Source organism: Oncorhynchus gorbuscha, linkage group LG23, assembly GCF_021184085.1.
Source record: "Oncorhynchus gorbuscha isolate QuinsamMale2020 ecotype Even-year linkage group LG23, OgorEven_v1.0, whole genome shotgun sequence".
Classification (NCBI taxonomy): domain Eukaryota; kingdom Metazoa; phylum Chordata; class Actinopteri; order Salmoniformes; family Salmonidae; genus Oncorhynchus; species Oncorhynchus gorbuscha.
Genome location: NC_060195.1, coordinates 42,409,294 through 42,429,230, shown reverse-complemented (window position 1 = coordinate 42,429,230; position 19,937 = coordinate 42,409,294). Strand labels below are relative to the sequence as shown.

Genomic DNA, 19,937 nt, shown 5'->3' with positions numbered 1-19,937 from the left:
GTGTGTGTGTGTGTGTGTGTGTGTGTGTGTGTGTGTGTGTGTGTGTGTGTGTGTGTGTGTGTGTGTGTGTGTGTGTGTGTGTGTGTGGGTGCGTGCGCCCGCATGCACTCCCAAGAGACTCTGCCAGCGTCATTCAGACGGGGAAATAAATCTAATCTGTGTGTAACGAAGGCACATGTCAAGTGCTTAGGAAATGTCACGAAAGACTTGACCATGAAGGAAGGCATTGCTGTATAAATCATTGTTATGAAAAATCATTCTAGTAACAGACTGGGTTGTTTTGATTTGTGATAGAAGTGATGGAAGCATATACCTGAATCATAATGCTCCCTACCATGAATGACATATTCACATATACTGCATTTCTCACGTAGTTATGACAGTGTGCTATCTTTCTGCTTGGTTAGGATAAACAATTTTTCCCATGTGGGGACATGATAGAGTGGAGACACGTCTTCCATATTGGTTTGGAAAAAGGGACAATTATGATGTACTTAATTAAGATGATCCCAACTCTTTGTGTATTTGGAGGTTTTCATGGATTACTGGGTTGTAATTCTAAGGAGTGTCACTCTAATTCTAGAGCCTAAGCGAGTACTATCTGAATGTGCACTTGGGGTGAATCTGCATCCTCTAAAATACATATCATCTTATGTCACAAAACGTTGGCGTTAATCTAATAGACAAACAGCAACTGCTGAAAGGGGGCCCGGTGTGGAATTGACGGTCAAGCTTCATTCTTGAAAAGTGGACACAGCGCTAAAGGAAATTCCATCAGAAATGTCTAACTAACGTATGATTTATCGTGTCCCTATGCAGATGCCTTGCTACCAGGCGATGAAAACCAATGGCGATGGAGGAAACTCAAGTATATCATGTGGGACTTTGACATACTGCTATTGAAATCAGTGAACAGGAAAAGACTATAATAATATAGCATCTGCTAATTCAATAATATTATGCTTAAGATTTATTAGACATCATTCCATTTAGCATAAATACATTAGCCCGGTACATTTCCAAGCTGTGGCACATGTAGTCCAAGGTGAATGTTGTTCAAGAGTTACAGAAAGGTGTGCTGGTGCTACGACTGTGTGCACTGGGACCAGGTTCAAATGACCTGTTCAATCTTTTCAATACAAAGATGTCCTTGATTGGGCTTCGATGGCAAAGTGGAATAAAGGGAATAGTCCTGCACGTGCAAGCCCACTGTCCTGGAACTCCAGGGAAACTGAAGCAAACGCTGAAAGTATCTGAACGTTTTTAAAGTCTGCCATAGCCAAGGGAAATAGGGGTGCCGAAGGTGCTGCAGAACCCCCTGAAGTTAAATACATGATTTTTAAAATAAGCGGTGCAATGGTGTTTAATATGCCTGTATTATCGGAACGATATATCCATCTGCAGCAAGGCAAAAACATTTTTCCGCCCCACTCTCTCCCGCCGTTCAAGGAACAAAATCGCAGCACCCCACTCCCACACTACTTCCTGTGGCTATGAATACTGCAGTTTCTGTGAAACATAAGAACATAAACAATGCAACAGACTATAATACCAGCTATTCATTGAATGACTGAACCAACGTTTCACCACAGTGCCCTTGTTGGGTCTGTGTAGTCTCTAAGATTGCAGTAGTGTCTACATTGAGTAGCTCCAACATTGCCTTTATTTGAGTGTCATCCGTACCCTGCTAGTTCGGGGGATGATGATGTTCTGCCGTTATACCACTCCCAGTCACCCCCTGTACCAATACTAACCTCATTATCAAGGAATGCGTTTTAGTTCCTACCCATTGCCTTTAGTTCCCTACCCATTGTATTCTCCAACTCTTCTATCACTTGTTGCCAGGACATGGAGCGCTAAGCTATCTTTTTAATGAAATGAAATGGAATGGAAATGGATTCCTCTTATCTTTAATATGTTCTCCTTTCCAACCTCTTATTGTTGTCAACTTTTAAAAGGTACACGGGATGAGATTCAGAGGCACATTTGATAGCCAGACAATCTTCTCTCCTGGAATCCATTAAGGAGCATATTAAATGGCTTCCTAGCAGTTTGATTTGTAGTTTGAGCGTTAACCGCCGAATGTCGGTCCTTGTGAATTTAAAACCCCAGAATTGAGGGATTGTTTCAATGTAAATGGGGCATGAAAGCTCTTTATTATCTTTTGTTTGTGGTCTTGTCATGCTTGATTACAATTCCCCAGTCGCCTCTACATTGTAGTAGGTTGCTCCATGTGGTTTGCGGCATTGAAGTACACCCTGTATTCTATGAACAATCAGACAAACAAAACACATATCACAATCACCACATTGAACATTTGACATTTTTTCCTTGCAGGCGAAGTACAATCTGTTCACATCCAATTCCATCCTGGTTTGTTCGTCGATTTGTTGCCACAAAAAAAGAGGAGGTGTATTCTTTCCTCCGACAGACATGGGAGGCTCCGCGTCAACATGGGATCTATGTGTTGTGACAGGGGGATGACTATGTGCACAAACACAGGGCTAGTTTTTGTGGGGAGGTAACTAAGGCCGGCGTGGTGTTGACACCTCCAGCTGTCTCCAGGGTGGAATAAAGATCGGACACCAGCAGCAGTATAGAGCTACAGACACCAGCTGGGCCTGGAGCCAGAGGAACGAGGAACTGTCTCTCTTCTCTCCCCTGTTATTCTCCCATCCATCCCTCCCTCCCTCCTCTCTTTTATTCTCTTTGGTTCTTGGTCTCCTGTATACTCTGCTCCAGTCTTACCTCCTCCAAACTCTCTCCAGTCTCCTCTGTTATTTTCTCTTCTCCCTCCCTCTTCCCTCCTGTCCTTTCTTCCCATCTGCGTTTCGTTCTCCCTTTTCTCTTACTCCAGTGGTACCTGATCCAAACTCTCTCGACTCTGCTCTGCTATTTTCTCTCCTTATTCCCTCTGCTCCCTTCTCTCCTTCCTCTCTGCTTTTTAGTCTGCCTTCTCCTTCCTTACTCCGACTGTACCTCCTCCAATTCTCAAGACACACACAGACTCGGCCAACTTTACTTCACTCCTCTAACATTGCTATCAGTGATATGGTAGCTCTTTTACTCCAGTGATCACTACAATTCCACCCTTCTCTTGGCCCATGTGACAGTCGGAGAACTTGACCAGTGAATGAGGAATCATATATAATACCGCTTTCAGTAGCCTAGTGTTATGGAAGTTTGAAACAGTGATGATAGGACATTTCAGTGGTACGAAACAGGAACTATGGGAGATGTACCTACTGCAGATATGATTTTCTGCGCCCTCTGAACAAATGTTTCCAAGCTATGTTAATTTTGCTTCGCTCAAATGTATCTCCATTTATTGTTCCTCTGTAGTAGCTAGTTAGAAAGTGCATCATGCCACTAGGATTTAAAATGTCTACACTCTTAGAAAAAAAGGTGCTATCTAGAACCTAAAAGGGTTCTCCGGGTGTCCCCATAGGATAATCCTTTGAAGAACCATTTTGGTTCCAGGTAGAACCTTTTTGGTTCCAGGTAGAACCCTTTTGAGTTCCATGTGGAACCCTTAACACATAGGGTTCTGCATGGAACCCAAAATAGTTCTACTTGGAACAGAAAAGGGTTCTCCTATGGGGACAGCCAAAGAACGCTTTCGGAACACTTTTTTCTAAGAGTGTACACAGTTAGCTTACTGTTATGGAAAAGTACAGCATAACTCATGCATACTCTATGCTTTAGCCAAATGCACCATTACAACCTCTTCAGGAATGACTGTTCTTTCAGCCTGAACCCACTTTGACACTGAAGAGTAGAGCCAAATTAATATGTTAATTTGTCTTAAAATGTCTTAAGTACTTTGGCCCTTTTGACTCACATATTAAAATATATTTCCAAGTTCCAATTCATGCTTCTTTAAGAAAAAAGGTTCAATGCAGAAGAAAACTCCAACTTAGCTGTGCTTTGTACATTCCCTTCCCGCAGTCGAAAGCTGCCAAAATAAACTGGTATAACACTGACATGTAACATATCAAATTGGACCAAAAATATCATGTAACTTTTGCAGCCTGTAAGCAGTGGTGGAAAAAGCCCCCGACTGCCATACTTTTAAAGATACCTTAATAGAAAATTACTCAAGTGAAAGTCACCCAGTACAATAATACTTCAGTATTTGATTTTAAATATACTGAAGTATCAAAAGTAAATGCAATTTCAAAAAGTTAAAGCAAAGTATAAATCCTTTCAAATTCCTTATATTAAGGCAAACCAGACGGCACGATTTTCTATTTTTTTTTTTTTTTTTTTTTACAGATATTCATCGGCACACTCCAAAACAGACATAATTTACAAATTAAACATTTGTGTTTAGTGAATCCGCCAGATCAGAGGCAGTACGGTTGACCAGGGATGTTCTCCTGATAAGTGCGTGAATTGGACCATTTTCCTGTCCTGTCAAGCATTCAAAATGTAACAAGTACTTTTGGGTGTCAGGGAAAATATATGGAGAAAAAAGTACATAATTTTCTTTAGGAATGTAGTGAAGTAGAAGTGAAAATTGTCAAAAATATAAATAGTAAAGTAAAGTACAGATACCCCAAAAAACAACTTAATTTGTACTTTACTTAAAAAAACAACTTAGGTTGTACTTTAATTAAGTACTTCACACAGATGGCGGCTACCAACAAAAAGAGCAACTGTTTGAAACTGAAGAAAAACCTGTCAATCAGAAGCATTCACTCACAAACGATGCTAAGCGTTTTCAAAAGTGTAGTGGAGGCACTTCACGCAGAGAGTTGTAGCCGTGTTTAAACTTGAGATGTCTGTAATTCTTACCTTGAAACTGTGCGTTGCAAACCAGCACTCTCGCCGCGTGAAATTAGCCTTTGTGTCTTGCCAGGGAACATTCACGTCCCGGCAAAGAAAATGATGTCACCACTGTTTGATTATAACCCAAAAACTGAACACAGCTATACTGCATGTGATAAATCATGCAGACAGAAAGAAAATACTGTATGGGCACATGTGCAGCCACACAGGTACACCATTCAAGACAATAACAGCATGTTTGTTACCTATATACTTTAAGCACCAATGTCCCAGGAAATACATGATCAACCATATAATTCCTGGCCCTAGTTTATTAAACAGCAAAAACCCCCAAATGATAAAGATGAAGATAAAAACAGAAACACATTTCACAGTTAAATGGGTGTCATAGGTAGGCCTACTGCACAAGAAGGCCCAGTCAATTTACTGCAGTGCCACGACCCACAACGATAAAAGATGATTGTTATTTTAAGAATTTTAATTGAGAGAATCACTAGCCCAGTTTTGCTGGAATGTAAATCAACCCAGAAGAGTCTAGATGTGCAAGGAAAAGGGCAACATTTGCATTTACTCTTAACTGGTGCACCAAATAGTCCAATTAATTAGTCGTCTTTGGTGTGGTCACTGAAACCACACACAAGAAATATCCGATTTACTGACAGAGCTTTCGACACAAGGAATTTCCCCTCAGCTCTGTCTGTCTCTTACTTTACTCTCTCGCTCTCCGCCCTTCACTCTCTGACAGGTTACAATTACACATATGAAGACTGTATCAATGTAATGGAAAAGGTCAAACAACTTCATTTGAGGGGGTACTTTTACTTTTCTTGCTAGAAAATGAAGGGGGAAAGGATTGCCTTCAGATGTCATTTTGAGGGAAAATGCAGATGCTGTGGTAAACGATTGCAGAAGAAAAGAACGAGTAAGAGAGAAAAAGGAAAATAATGATAACAGACTGACGCGGTTCACAGCCAAATTTTTGTGGTCACTCGGCAGAATTACAGAAGCAAGAAATGTACCGTTTTTCAGCTCTTTTCCCCAATGTTTTCCCTTCCCTGGTCTTACACTCTTTTTTGGGGCCCATATCCTCCTCTATCGCTGGTAGAGAACTCTGTGTTATGGTATAAATGGGGAGTGAGGTAGGTGGCATTTCTTGCCGCACTGATTCATTCGAGTTGGACACTTTGTCGTCGGGATTTAGGATTTGTCTTCCGAGGTGATGATCGCATCATAACCCTACCAATATCCCAGCATGCTGTTAGGATTTCTAGGAACAGAGGGATGAATTCCCAACATGGCACCATCTAGCCATAAAGTCACTACCTCGTTGACAATGGATGGAAAATGGTGTCAAATAATTTCAGAACCTTTTGACCTGCTTTGGTTTTATGTGCATTAGGGAGATGATTCTTTATTTAAACCTCTTGGTGACGAGAAAGATGGGCCGTGGGCAAATGTTGGTAACCGATGGAGCGGGTTGCCTCTTCAGCTGCCTCCTAGCTCAGTGAGAGAGCAGCCCAGAGAGGTAGAAACCAAATACAGAAGGTGATTTCTCACCAGGGGTGGGTGGATAACTACCAAGTGAAATAATGTACAGAAGGGTAACAATATGGTAACATCACATGCAAAGTTATGACATGTATTCATTCAACATTTATTGTCTTAGAAGGAAACTGTGCTTTTGGAAGTACCATGATTTAACATGTTAAAATAGACTTGTCTGTTCATTCACCTGTGAATGAATAATAGACAAACCTGTTTCTTTATCTCCTAATTTTCCTGTCATTATTACTCATGGCTAACTGTCCATTTATATCTGCGGCCAGAGAGAGAGAGAGACAGAGATGACATGATGAGACTGAGGGATATGACTGTTGGCAATATGGACCTGGCTGGAGGAGAATCGAGACAAAATGAATAAATATAGTAAAGATTTGGCAACACGGACTTTAGACACAACAAAGTCTACAGTTCACTGGAGCTAAGTCAGGACAAACTTGGAGAAATACTCCAACGTATACATATATACATCCACAAACGAAAACTCAAAACACATGGGAGGGGCACTTGCTGAAATTCCTTATGAAGATTTCAATTTCATTATTCATTAAAAGCACCATCTGTGGCTGAATACAACTTAGTAAAAAAAGATATCAAATAAAAACACTTGAAGTGCAAATGGAGTCTAGACTGGAAGCTACTGTAACAAAGATGGTGCCATTTGTTTTGAAGGGTGTCTGCACTCTTCCTAGAGTCTTTTGTTCTCAGCTGGGTTTGTGTTCTTTGGAGAGCGGCCCAACACCCAGATGTTTCTCTTTGAGCCACTGAAACTGATACTATTTTTCAAACCCACTCCGACTGCTCCACTCAACACCCACATAATGCTTCATTTTTATAAGTGGAATCAATATGGTCTTTGAGGTAATATTCTCCGGCATAATTTAGTTGGTGCTAGAATGGCATCTTTAAACTTGCTGAAAATTACATTTCCAAAGCAAAGCTATGCGTGGGAGGATTTGGTTTCCGAGAGGAAAAAATGCAACAAAAAAAAGAAGATCAATATGATTGAGAAACAAACAACATATCATTAATTCCTGTGCTTTGTTTGGCAAGCAAACACAAAAACACATTTCTCATTTGGGGCAGGATTTTCCCCCTTTCCGTTCTCATATTGCCTTGTGCCTTGGTGTTTTCCTCCTCTGCAATAGTAAATTAGTGCTGGGGCTAGAGGAGGTTTGCTCAGGGAGTGTAGTGATTCACTGACCTTGGTAATTAAAAGAGAAAGGCTGCTCATGGACAGGGTTGAACTTTACCACATTGTATTTACACAATTAATAGTTGGAAATAAGTAACAACTTCCACAGTGATGCACAGAGACAGCAAAGATCAAAACTCAATGAAAAAGAGGTGCATCAAAGACAAAAATAATAATATACTACTCGATTAGTTTGGATCGTTAAACTTTAGGAACTTCCTACTTTCGCTATTCAATGCTCTCATGGTATGTTTGCATCCTTTCAACACTGGATGAATTTATAGACGCTACTGCGAAGTAAATCTCACTGAAATAAAGTGTGCCCAGGCTCTATAAATATCGCCACAGCCAAAAATACCTCTGCCCTTCCAGGAAGTCTTTTCACTCGTTAAATCACCAAGAGCATTGGACCAAACTATCAGGACGGAGTGCACTACACAGCTTTTCTCCTCTCTATGCAGTAGATCCTATGACACAATATCCCAGTGCACACGAGACAAAAGTGTAATTCGTCACAACAGATGCCAGCCTCCCTCCTCCCTCCCTCCTGAAAAAAATGCCAAGAGTGACACATTTACCTCATGGGGACCTTTTGAATTGTCGCTATAGCTCCACAAAAAATATGTGCCATTGATATACCTGAGACAATGTTGCACAAGTGGCTCCTATTTGCTTGTTGATTGGGCAAGGTTTAATTTCCTTATCTATACTTGTCATGAGACGGTCCCAGGGCCATTGAAACACACCAGATCCCCGAGAGAAATAAAGCGATGTTTTTTTTCGTAGGTCAACCCATAGATGTTTCAGAGTAAATTAAAGTAGGCCTTTGTTTTAATATTTTCCAGAATTATCTCCGCTCCAAATTGATGAACGTCTCCGATTTCAGCCCTGTTCCAACATACACACCGTACATATCTTGCAGGCATAGCTTCTTTTTGCAGACGAGACGGGGCGTCGCCTTTGTAAAGAAAACAAGCAACATGCATGTGGTGAGATGGATCACATCATGCACGTTCCTGATCGTTTTGGTCGGTTGAACTGACCGTGGTACTTTCATAGGGATGCTTTTTGACTTTTAAATTTAGCCCCCCGTCGTAATCCCCGGCATTGTTCCATTAGTTGGGAACTATGTCAGACACGTCGCTGGATATAGGACGGCCAGGCTAGAACATAGAGGGGAGGACTCGGGAGTCAAGTGCAGTCCGAGTTCGCCTCGCGCCACTGTGTCAACTTCACTGTGTGAAGATGACTCACCACGCAACGGGTATCGCAGGGGTCAGCGGTCAGGGTCTCGGGTGTCTCTTGAGGGCAACAATAACCGATCAATGTCAAGAAAACAGACCAGAGAACAACTTAGACTAGCAGAGGAGTGGGATCACATGTATGCGGTGTTCAGTTTCTTGACTTTGGAAGTGGTCGAGAACAACTTGCACATGGTTGTTTTAGCTCTGGAGATCTACTAACGTGGCCACACAGTACAATTAGTCAGTATTTCCACATTTCCTCGGCTGTTGTTTCACCTTTGAGTGACGGAGAATCCCTTAAAGTGATGCGGATACAAGGCAGCATGTTGAAGCGTTCTCTGTCTGTCTGTCTGTCTGTCTGTCTGTCTGTCTGTCTGTCTGTCTGTCTGTCTGTCTGTCTGTCTGTCTGTCTGTCTGTCTGTCTGTCTGTCTGTCTGTCTGTCTGTCTGTCTGTCTGTCTGTCTGTCTGTCTGTCTGTCTGTCTGTCTGTCTGTCTGTCTGTCTGTCTCTCTCTCTCTCTCTCTCTCTCTCTCTCTCTCTCTCTCTCTCTCTCTCTCTCTCTCTCTCTCTCTCTCTCTCTCTCGCTCTCGCTCTCGCTCTCGCTCTGTCTCTCTCTCTCTCTTTCTCTCTCTCTCTTTCTCTCTTTCTCTCGATCAATGTCTAAGTTTGTCAAAAGCTTATTTTCTAGAAGTGTGACGTACACAAATGTCTGTTGTTTATGGTACACAGGCACTTCCACTGTGACTTACTCTGCAACACGGTATCAAAGGGGGAAACCCAATATCTATGCAGGCTACAGTGGAGAACCCCACCTGTTTAGGCAGGGAAGAGGGAAGAGGGAAGGGGGGTGGTGGGGTACTCCATCCATAGTGCCCACAATGTGCTTGATGGGGTTTCCATATTACCCACTCCTTCCACACCTTCCCAGACCAAAGAATCACAGGTGGGTTCCAAATGGCCGTCCTAGCGCTACACCGGAACGACAGGTGGGCAAGTGCTTTCTATTTTTTTTTTTACGATGTCTGCCCTCTCCGCCTGTAGCATTTGGGAAACGCAACATGAGACGTCAGAAATGCCAGCTGTAAAAAAGGAGGTGGACAGAGGCGGACTAGGGGGAACTGTATACCTGGACTGTTAAGTTTATGGTTCTGGTCATAGTTACGTGATGTGGTTAGACCATTACTAGGGAACCCGAGAAAAGCTATTGCTTCGAGTGAAGTGTGAGATGTGATACGCTGGTTGTTTAAAGTGATCTGTAAAGAACAAGTGAAATTAGACTAGTGACATTGTAATTATCATGGGCATGCTGTACGTAGACTGAGCATAAGTTCCTCAGTCCTTCATCACTCTGTGTAATAGATAGATAATAGATAATGTATCCAGTGAGGTTCAGTCCAACAGCAGCCCCGTCACTTTGTTTGGAACAGAGCAGGCGATCGTTGGTTCTCCGTTCCTGTCTCATCAACCACTGTTCCACCTATACTGTACAAACCCAGTAGTCTAATAATAATCAATAACTGGATAAATATGTGAAAAGGTCAACTCGATCACCAAAGAAAAGGCAGTCCCCGTGCATAACTGCAGCAACAGAGATATGCACTGTCGGGACGTATGAATTCTGCACTGTGGGGATGCATTAATTCTGTACTGTGGGGACGTATGTAGTGCTGTATGTAGATTAGGCACTGTGTGGCCATTTTGATTACTGCCTATTTTGGTTTATGCTAGCTGTCAGTCGAACTGTGCAAAAGTTCAACAGAAACTCAACGTTTGACATTCATTATGGGTGGTTAAGGGTAAAGGTTTAGGATAGGGTAAGCAGTAAAAATAAAGCATTTAAAGGAGTGCATAACACTGGGATTGAACCTGCGGTCCTCATAGCTGTAGCTTGCTGTTTAAGCCTTTCCTCTTACCCCATTCACAATGCCCGAGCAAGCCATGAGCCTACCAGATATGAATAGGCACTTGCATTGCCCCTAGTGGACGGTAGGAAACTTGCAATGGAAATAATAATGACACCTGGGCATCGTAGTCTGGTGCCTGCAGTTATGCACCCAGGAATCATATTCCGTACGAGGACGGCCTGGAAATGGCTCTGCCAAAAGAAGTTATTTTCTACACTAAGCCCTGAGCCAGTCTTCAAAGTCTACTGTGCCTAAATTAGACTTGATTTAAAATAGGGTTCAGCAAGTAGAAGTCAGGTCAAAGTAATGATTCATGACAGTGAAAGTGATAGAAACCAGACATCACCGACAGAGAAGTTGATGAAAGCCCAAAAATGATCATGTCATCATTACTAACATGCAGTAAAACGATATTGGCCAGTATTCTTGGAATGACTGGAATCTCTCCCTTAAAAACGATTGCTGTAGACGGTACTTAGTCATTTAACTGAGGTTTGCTCAAGTTCCGACAACTGTGTTGAATCGTACTCAAGTTCCCTTATTAATGCAAACCATAGGACTGCTCAAGCAAGGGTAGAGTAAAAAGTAGAAGCCTAGTAAGTGGTAGCTGCAGTATTTGTCAGCTAAAGGGTTGATACTTTACGCCATGGCCTCAAGACATGTGCAGGCAGCCAAAAGGCAGAAGGTACTGAACGCTTAAGTGAACAGCCAAAGCCAGGTAAAGCCCCATCCAAACCACTTGGAAAATATCACTTGTGAATTTCCACTCTGAAGTTGGGGAAAGTCCAACTGACCAGGGAACTAAGCATCTCCAAACCACCCTTAGGTTGATTACTACTTGACTTTACGTCTGGTTTAATTACAAGAAAACATCATGATAATATTATGGCCATACAAATGACATAATAAAGACCACATTATTTTGAAGCTAGGTGTTTATATTTCAAATGGGTCCTACCTTTTCATCATAGAATTTGATTCTGGTATATGGAATGCACAAAAACCAAAGCATGAAGATGATTTTTTAAAACTTAAAATAATGTGCACAAGCATTTTTGAGAACAAGTTGATTTTAGTATGTATATTTTATATTCATTCAATTTGAGGCTCATAATTGAGGAATCCTTTCTCAAAATGTGTCGCCATAGATTTCCCATTACATTTCAAAATGTTTCCACAGCACCTCTTTTTCTGTCCCATTGAACTCCGGACAAATGTTACAGGTTCATCATACACAACCCTATATGTTAACTAAATTACTATACAGAAGTGATAATTATTCTCGCTGCTCAAGGGGCCAACATTATAATTAGATCAAAGTTAATCTCCATCTCAAGCAGAATCTGTTTACCGTCCCGTCAATCTTTAGCTCTCCTTACTAACTACCTGCTATTCTGGACTTGACTGGAGATTTACACCTTTTCCATCATGGAACAGAGTAGAAGAAGATTTGGCAATGGCTAAACATCCGTCTTTTTTTTAGAAGCTTTAAATCCTCTCTGGTGGCTAACTGGGTGTGCATCCTCTATTTCTGGAGAAGAGGAGTGATGGGCTTCTAAAGAGTGTACAGCTCGTTTCACTCTTGATCAGGACCTATTAATAAAGGTCCCCAGGGTGTTTGTGCATGTGTATGTGTGTAGAGATAGTGTGTGTATGTGTATTGTCTGTAAGTGAAACTGTGCGTGTGTGTGTCTGTGTGTAGCATGTAGGAGAGGGCTGGTTAGACACGAACAGGGCAGCACAGGGAACAGACAGCTGGTGGGGTTCAGGATTCTGAAGGTTAAGAGCACAGTGCCCCCAACACACACACACACACACACACACACACACGCACACACACACACACACACACACACACACACACACACACACACACACACACACACACACACACACACACACACACACACACACACACACACACACACACACACACACACACACACACACACACACACACACACACGCATACAAACAAACATGTTAGGAATAGAGAGTTTCGTAACAGGCACACACACACACACGCCACGGCCTCTCGCCTAGACAGGTGGGCCGTGGTTCTGGTTTCACCACTGCCTTTTTTCAATACAAACTCACTCCGCAAGAGGAAGGGTACACTCAAAGCTCAAGCAATTCCTGCAAGAACTCCTCCAGAGTGTGGACCTGCAAGAGGCCGACCCATCTGTCCGTCAACAGGCTCTCACTCTCTCCCATTCTCGCTTGCCTTTTCGGTCCCCACCTCCCCTCCTTCTCTTCTCTCTTTTTCCCTCCCTCCCTTCGTCTCCCTCCCTATCACGCCAGCTGTGGTCTAGTACAAAAACTGATTTTCGGAGTGTTAACCATGATGTTCTTCCTACCCGGCAGCCGGATTTCATTTGCAGAGCACAGGGGGGCAATATCTAGGGTAATTCCCAGGTTTAGTGTCACTGATCTTCTCACAGCTCACCTCGGGAGAGAAATTAAAGCCCAGATAAGGCCCCATCTCTGCTTCCAGCTCTGTCTTCCCTAGGCTCACCAGGACCATTCCTTACAGAACTGTACTACCAGGGCTGTCTGAGATGACACCATGGTCCTGCTGTCCTACTGCATGTCCACCTTCCACTGGCATTTTAATAGGTCAGATCTAATCTCTGATGTATACAATGTACATACATACACATACATACGCTGAGTGACTGATCAGGCGATGACAGGTGAATGGTATGGTCCCTTATTGATTTCAATTGTTATTAAATACACCTCGATCAGTGTAGATGAAGGGTAGGATACCGGTTAAAGAAGGATTTTTAAGCTTTAAGACCATTGAGACATGGATTAGGTATGTGTGGGATTCAGAGTGTGAATTTGCAAGACAAAACATTTATGCGCCTTTTGAACGGGGTATAGTAGTAGGTGCCATGAGCATCATGACCTGCAGTGCTGCTGGGTTTTTCACGCTCAACAGTTTCCTGTGTGTATCAAGAATGGTCCACCACCCAAAGGACATCCAGCCAATTTGACACATCTGTAGGAAGCGTTGGAGTCCACATGGGCCAGCATCCCTGTGGAACACTTTCGACACCGTCTAGACTCCATGGCCCGATGAATTGAGGCTGTTCTGAGGGCAAAGGTGGGTGCAATTCAATATTAGGAAGTGGTTCCTAATGTTTTGTACACTCAGTGAACACTTCGCATACAAATTCTACACTTTACAATTGTAATCAAAAAACACCTGAAATTATGACATTAAGGCAATAAAAGCAAGGTTTAGTACATACTAATGGAATATTTGATCTCAAAGTATCCTTACCGGATCACTTAATAATGTAATTGCTGACTAAATATCATTGTGTCGTGTTTGATTTTAAGTTCACGCGAAGATGTACAGTACGTGCTCTTTAGCCAATTGACACACATTTTTAGGTAACATTTTTTAAGTGCAAAACGCATTGAGTTTAGCGTATTGCGATGACTTGGGCATTTAGATTGAGGTGATGGCTGCCGACATGTGGATTGCAACGTCTTGTTCGCTGGGTAAAGGCCATGCAGGGAAAGCAATTAAAGAGACGCAAATGGTTTTAATTTCAGAAATAAACTCCAATGCTTTTAGTAGTACTTCTCCCCCTTTCAAGCAGCAAACGACTTGCCTGGTATTTAATGAAAACCTTGTCAACTAGCCTTTTTAGGACTCCGGTAAATGTCATCTAGTGAAAATGTGACTTCATGAGAATCCTAATTTAATTTAAAAGCTGTTAAAATCGACAGCATCCGCTTCAAAGGGCGGTGGAGGACATATTACTCCTGATTGTAGCAATGTGGTGAAACATGAATGAAATGTCAGAAGATGTATTCACTTTCAAAATTCAATCAGAATGTGGCAGAGTGGCGCACTTTGAATATTGAACTGAATATTAAAAATCAGACAAGGGCGTCATTTAGGGGAAAAAAAAAAGCTTTTTCACCAGTACAGGCGCATCCTAGCTTTAAGGTTGGGGGTTCTGCCAATGACATTGGTTGTCATCGCTCAAGTAGTGTGTCTGAGCCTTGTGGTGGGAGCAATTAAAACAGGAGGACTTGTTAACCATGTGCTTTGGCTTAACACAGTGGAAGTGGAAAGACAAGTTACAGAATAGGACACAGAATAGGGCACAGTCATGTGCTTTATGGCGTTCTCTAAACACGATACAGGTGGCCAAGCGAAAACACACATGCACATACCCCCACACACACACCACACACACTTAAATCCCTATATAGGAAATCCTTCCAACCGATTAAGGCTTCCACCTCTGCCTAATTGTTTAGTACACATTATCATCACTTCTTCTCATACAATATTTTTCCAATCTGGCACAAAGTATGCCTGTTGGTTGGTTTGACATTTTCAAGCCAAGAGCCTCAATGTGTTTTCAATTGGAAGGAGATATGAGGTCCCATTATGTGACATGCTTCCCTTTGAAATCATGTGCCAGCCTGAGGAAAACATAAGAAAATATTTGCCACCAAGCACGTTCAAATTCCCTCTTGAGAAAGCCACAGCTTCACATGAGAAGCATTATTGGGAGGGAGGCCTCTGAAAAACATGTTTTTGGAATTAAAATATTATGAGCACGTTCAAACCAGATCAATCCTCTCATTGGCTCTTTCACAACATTTGCATATTGTTGGATGGAAGAGGTTGATTGGTTGTGGTGTCTTGAGATCGAGGTTGCTCGGTGGGAGACGGGTGGTAGAAAAACACACACACACACACACACACACACACACACACACACACACACACACACACACACACACACACACACACACACACACACACACACACACACACACACACACACACACACACACACACACACACACACACACACACACACACACACACACACACACACTGTATGGTAGAAAGCTGCTGAGGAAAGCAGCCTCATCAGGAGAACAGAGGAGACTGTGTCGACACATGAGGCAAAACAAACAGTCTGACTTCTAAGCTTTGGCATGCAGGGTGACTGGGACCTCGGTTTCGCAGCTTTCCTACGAGATGCCTTTAGTCTTGTTTTTTACTCTGTTTTCCTCCTCTTTCTCTGTGTATGTGTTTCATTAATCCCCAGGGAGGGGATGAGAGAGGGAAAGAGAGAGATAAAGAGATGTGGTTGTATTCATTCAGTAGGCCTCATACATTTTTGGAAATCATTTGTACAATCAAACACACTGACACACGCAGACACACGCAGACACACACAAACACAAACACACACACACACACACACACACACACACACACACACACACACACACACACACACACACACACACACACACACACACACACACACACACACACACACACACACACACACACACACACACACACACACACACACACACACACACACACACACACACACACACACACACACACACACACACACAGAAAGAAGTGCATTCTCAACAGCCCACCTTTACAATACAGAGCGCAGCTCTGAATCATAAAGAGACAAAAATAACTCCATATTTTCACCACACGAGTCCTCACTTTTGCTGTCAATTCGCGATTACACAGACGTTGATGGCACCCAAGGACCACTCAATGTATTCGTCCTGCCTTTTCCCCCTTTTGAACCACTGCCATGTTAAGGAAACCCAATCCATTGTTTGAAGTGAACAGACAGATGACCTTCTCGAGATTGTCCAATACTTTATGCAAACAGTGTCGTGTTTTGTTGAACCTGTCCTAGGTGTGACTTAATAAAGATGAAAACTCTAAAGTGCAGGTTCCCCCTCAACAGGGGACTGAATGAGAACCACATGCACAAATACAGCGCAGTGCTCAGCGTGAGTGTGTGTGTGTGTGTGTAAGAGAGAAAACAGTAATCACATAGGTTTCCTGTGAAAAACAATAACATTTGTTTTAAACCGATGGCATTCTTCTCGGGGAGACTCAGTAGCTCCCATGGTAATACGTCCCAGACTTCCTGAGTACTGGGAACTAGCTAGCTTCATTGACTACTTCTAGGGCCAGTGGGAGGTCAGATTGGGAAGCTATAAGATACAATTTGTGAACATTTCTTCAACCACACAATAATTACCAAACTCACAATAGACTGTACTCATGGCCAAAGTATACACACACAGTAATATTGGAGGACAGTAATGAGGTAATGATCTATGAAAGACAATTTCTGTCAGCATAGAGTTGTTATCTCAGATGTAGCATTAGCAACAAGTACACTGTACAGAAAGCTCTTAGACTTTAGAAATGTCTCTCCTTGACATTGTGATCAGTTGCTGTATATAGGCCGATGTACGTACATGAAAAACCCACCATTTTGAAAGGCAGATCATTTCACAACATTGTACCCTCTATATAATAAATGATGCCATGCGCACCCCACGTGGCTCAGCTTAACCGTGATCAAGTGAAAGCTAGCAGGGAGCTCCCAGCGTGTCTGGTTCCCTAATGTACAGGGGCACTAGGGCAATGATATATCACACTGTTTTCATCACAAACCCATCAGGCTCCGCTTGCCTCAACTTTGGGGTTTCTGACCTAAGAGCTTCCCCCCTGTCGGGGTGATTTTACTTGGACAAATCTCTCCTCCTACCGGGGTCTCTTCACTGCAAGGGGAGCCATAGCAGACACTCATCTGCCTCCCATTACACTTCCCAAATTGAGAGCATACACGGTTGACGTGTTAATGGATACAAATGCAGCGCAGGGACATTTAGTGTCGGACTGTTAAAGAGCAACTCCCCCCTAGCCCTTCAAACTGCTGGGGCAGTCAAAGCTCCATGCTTAACCTTGGTACAATGCTACTAGCCACCTTATTGTTATTCTTCACAGCTTGGTACATGGTATTATCAGTGGTCGTTATGTCACGGGACTAGCAGACTTGGCATACACATTTACATGTCAGTCGCATATTGGAAAGCGATAGTTCAATTGACATAACTTGATAAATTGAAGTTTTCCTTGCACCTTTTTTGTTGATGGTACTAAACCCTGTCCCACTAATGCCACTATTTTCACTCATTACAAATATGACATCGGATGGCAGAGTTAGTGATAAGGTATTGGAACCGACGTCTGTTGTAACATTGACCCTGTTTGCTAAACCCGGCCTTTGTCTTAAAATTGGTAGCATTTCAGTCCCATGTTACTTTACAGTACCTCTGACTCCTCCAAAATCACCAGATTAGATCAGATTAGTTATCGGAAACAAGCGGAGGTGGGTTACCTTTCGCTAGCTGTCAGTGGTGGCGAGTGCAGCGTGCAGTCAGTCAGTGTGGGCGAGTGTCTCTCACCGCAACAGAGAATACAAGTTGTTTGATACTGTTGACTAGCATGATGGGTGCCACTGTAATCCCACAGAGGATCATTCATGACCTCAACACTTAAATATAGAAGCACGGACACAAAACTCCTGCTATTCTGGAGGACGACAGGCAGACAGGCCTTCCAAAGTAGAGTGCTACTTCGTATTCTTCAATTTGAGACCTGATTTTTGTTGTTGAGTGGTCACCTACTGAATGAGTCTTGGACATTATCATTTAAACTGTTTTAAAAAGTAGGCCTACAGCACCATGAACCAATTTGAGCATATACAGTAGGGGAGAGTGGGGCATCTTGATATGTTTTTTACCTTCAGCGTCACTACGTCAAGGGAAATATAGTATTCCTTCTGACAAAGATATCAACATATATTTCAGGATGTTGTGTATCCCTGGAAATATTCATAATTCATGTAAACATAACAGTTTTGAAAACATAGCTTGTCACAAAAAAAGTGCTCTCTTGGCACAACTTGCTATGGGGTAAATTGACCATAGGGACAGGGTAAGTTGAGCTGCCTTGGGGTAAGTGGGTGATTGTGTTCTGAACAATGGGTGATGGTGCTGGTAGGTCAAAGCTTAATTCACGGAATGGGGGTGTGGTATAGGTAACGCTTTATTTAGGGGTCTGTAATAAATCATTTATTTACAAACAGTTTGCTAACCATTTATTAATCATTAGTAAATCTTAGTTAGCTAGTTATTCACAAATGTATATATATTTCCTTAAATATCCTGTGTTGTGTGTTTAATCTTTTACCAGGTACTGCTGGAATGTCTACTAATGGCACGACCATCTTTTTGTGAGAAATAGTATGCATATTATGCATAAAACGGACAAAATGTCATAATTTGTGTGGGATATGGTGGCCATTGGCTCAACTTACCCAATGGCCATTGGCTCAATTTACCCAATGGCCATTGGCTCAACCAAGGCACTTTCATACTAATATAGGACCTAATATTGTAGCTTATAGAGACCCCAGCTGATGTATAAAGCAATCGTATTGGTTGGTCCGGTGTGGCTGAGTTGGTAAAGCATGGCACTTGCAATGTCAAGATTGTGGGATCAATTCCCATGGTGGATCAGTATGAAAAAAAACAATGTTTGTATCCACTCACTACTTTAAGTTGCTCTGGATTAGAGTGTATGCTAAAATGTTTATTTACAAGCATTATGTTGTCATGCAGGTGAAAGAGGACCCAAAAGCGACTTAACAGAAACAGAGTTTATTTAAGTCCAAAACGGAATAACAGAAATCCTCTAGACTTGTAGAGGGGAAACAACTGGAGAAGCGGCCACAGACTGCAGGTCGCTTCGGGTAGGCGCAGGCCGTAGTCGACAGAGACACCTGCTCACACGCAGCATCTGATGAAGGCAAAAAACACGACAGGACAGGGCGATACACAATCATAGCAAAAACACGACAGGACAGGGCGAAACGCAATCACAGCATGGTGAATACAATACAAGGAACCGACGGGACAGGAACGGAACACAAAGGAATAAATAGGGACTCTAATCAGGGGAAAGGATCGGGAACAGGTGTGGGAAGACTAAATGATGATTAGGGGAATAGGAACAGCTGGGAGCAGGAACGGAACGATAGAGAGAAGAGAGAGCGAGAGAGTGAGAGAGGGAGGGGGAGAGAGAGGGCTAGAAGGAGGGAAAGAACCAAATAAGACCAGCAGAGGGAAACGAATAGCATGGGAAGCACAGGGACAAGACAAGATAATAAATGACAAACATGACAGTACCCCCACTCACCGAGCGCCTCCTGGCGCTCTCGAGGAGGAACACTGGCGGCAACGGAGGAAATCATAGATCAAACGGTCCAGCACGTCCCGAGAAAGAACCCAACTCCTCTCCTCAGGACCGTAACGAAAAACGATAAAAAGGGAAACTAGGGTACTACTCTAAAAAAAAAAAAT

At 42.6% G+C, this 19,937-nt stretch overlaps 1 protein-coding gene across 1 annotated transcript in view; it reads right to left on the bottom strand.

Moving 5' to 3' along the window:
- LOC124010398 (pituitary homeobox 2) overlaps nt 1-17,943 on the bottom strand; it is a 42,929-nt gene extending 24,986 nt beyond the window's left edge. Inside the window, exon 1 of the mRNA XM_046322801.1 lies at nt 17,912-17,943. The gene's annotated coding sequence lies outside the window, so the exon portion shown is untranslated. The remainder of the gene's footprint in view (nt 1-17,911) is intronic.
- Nucleotides 17,944-19,937: the final 1,994 nt, after the last annotated feature.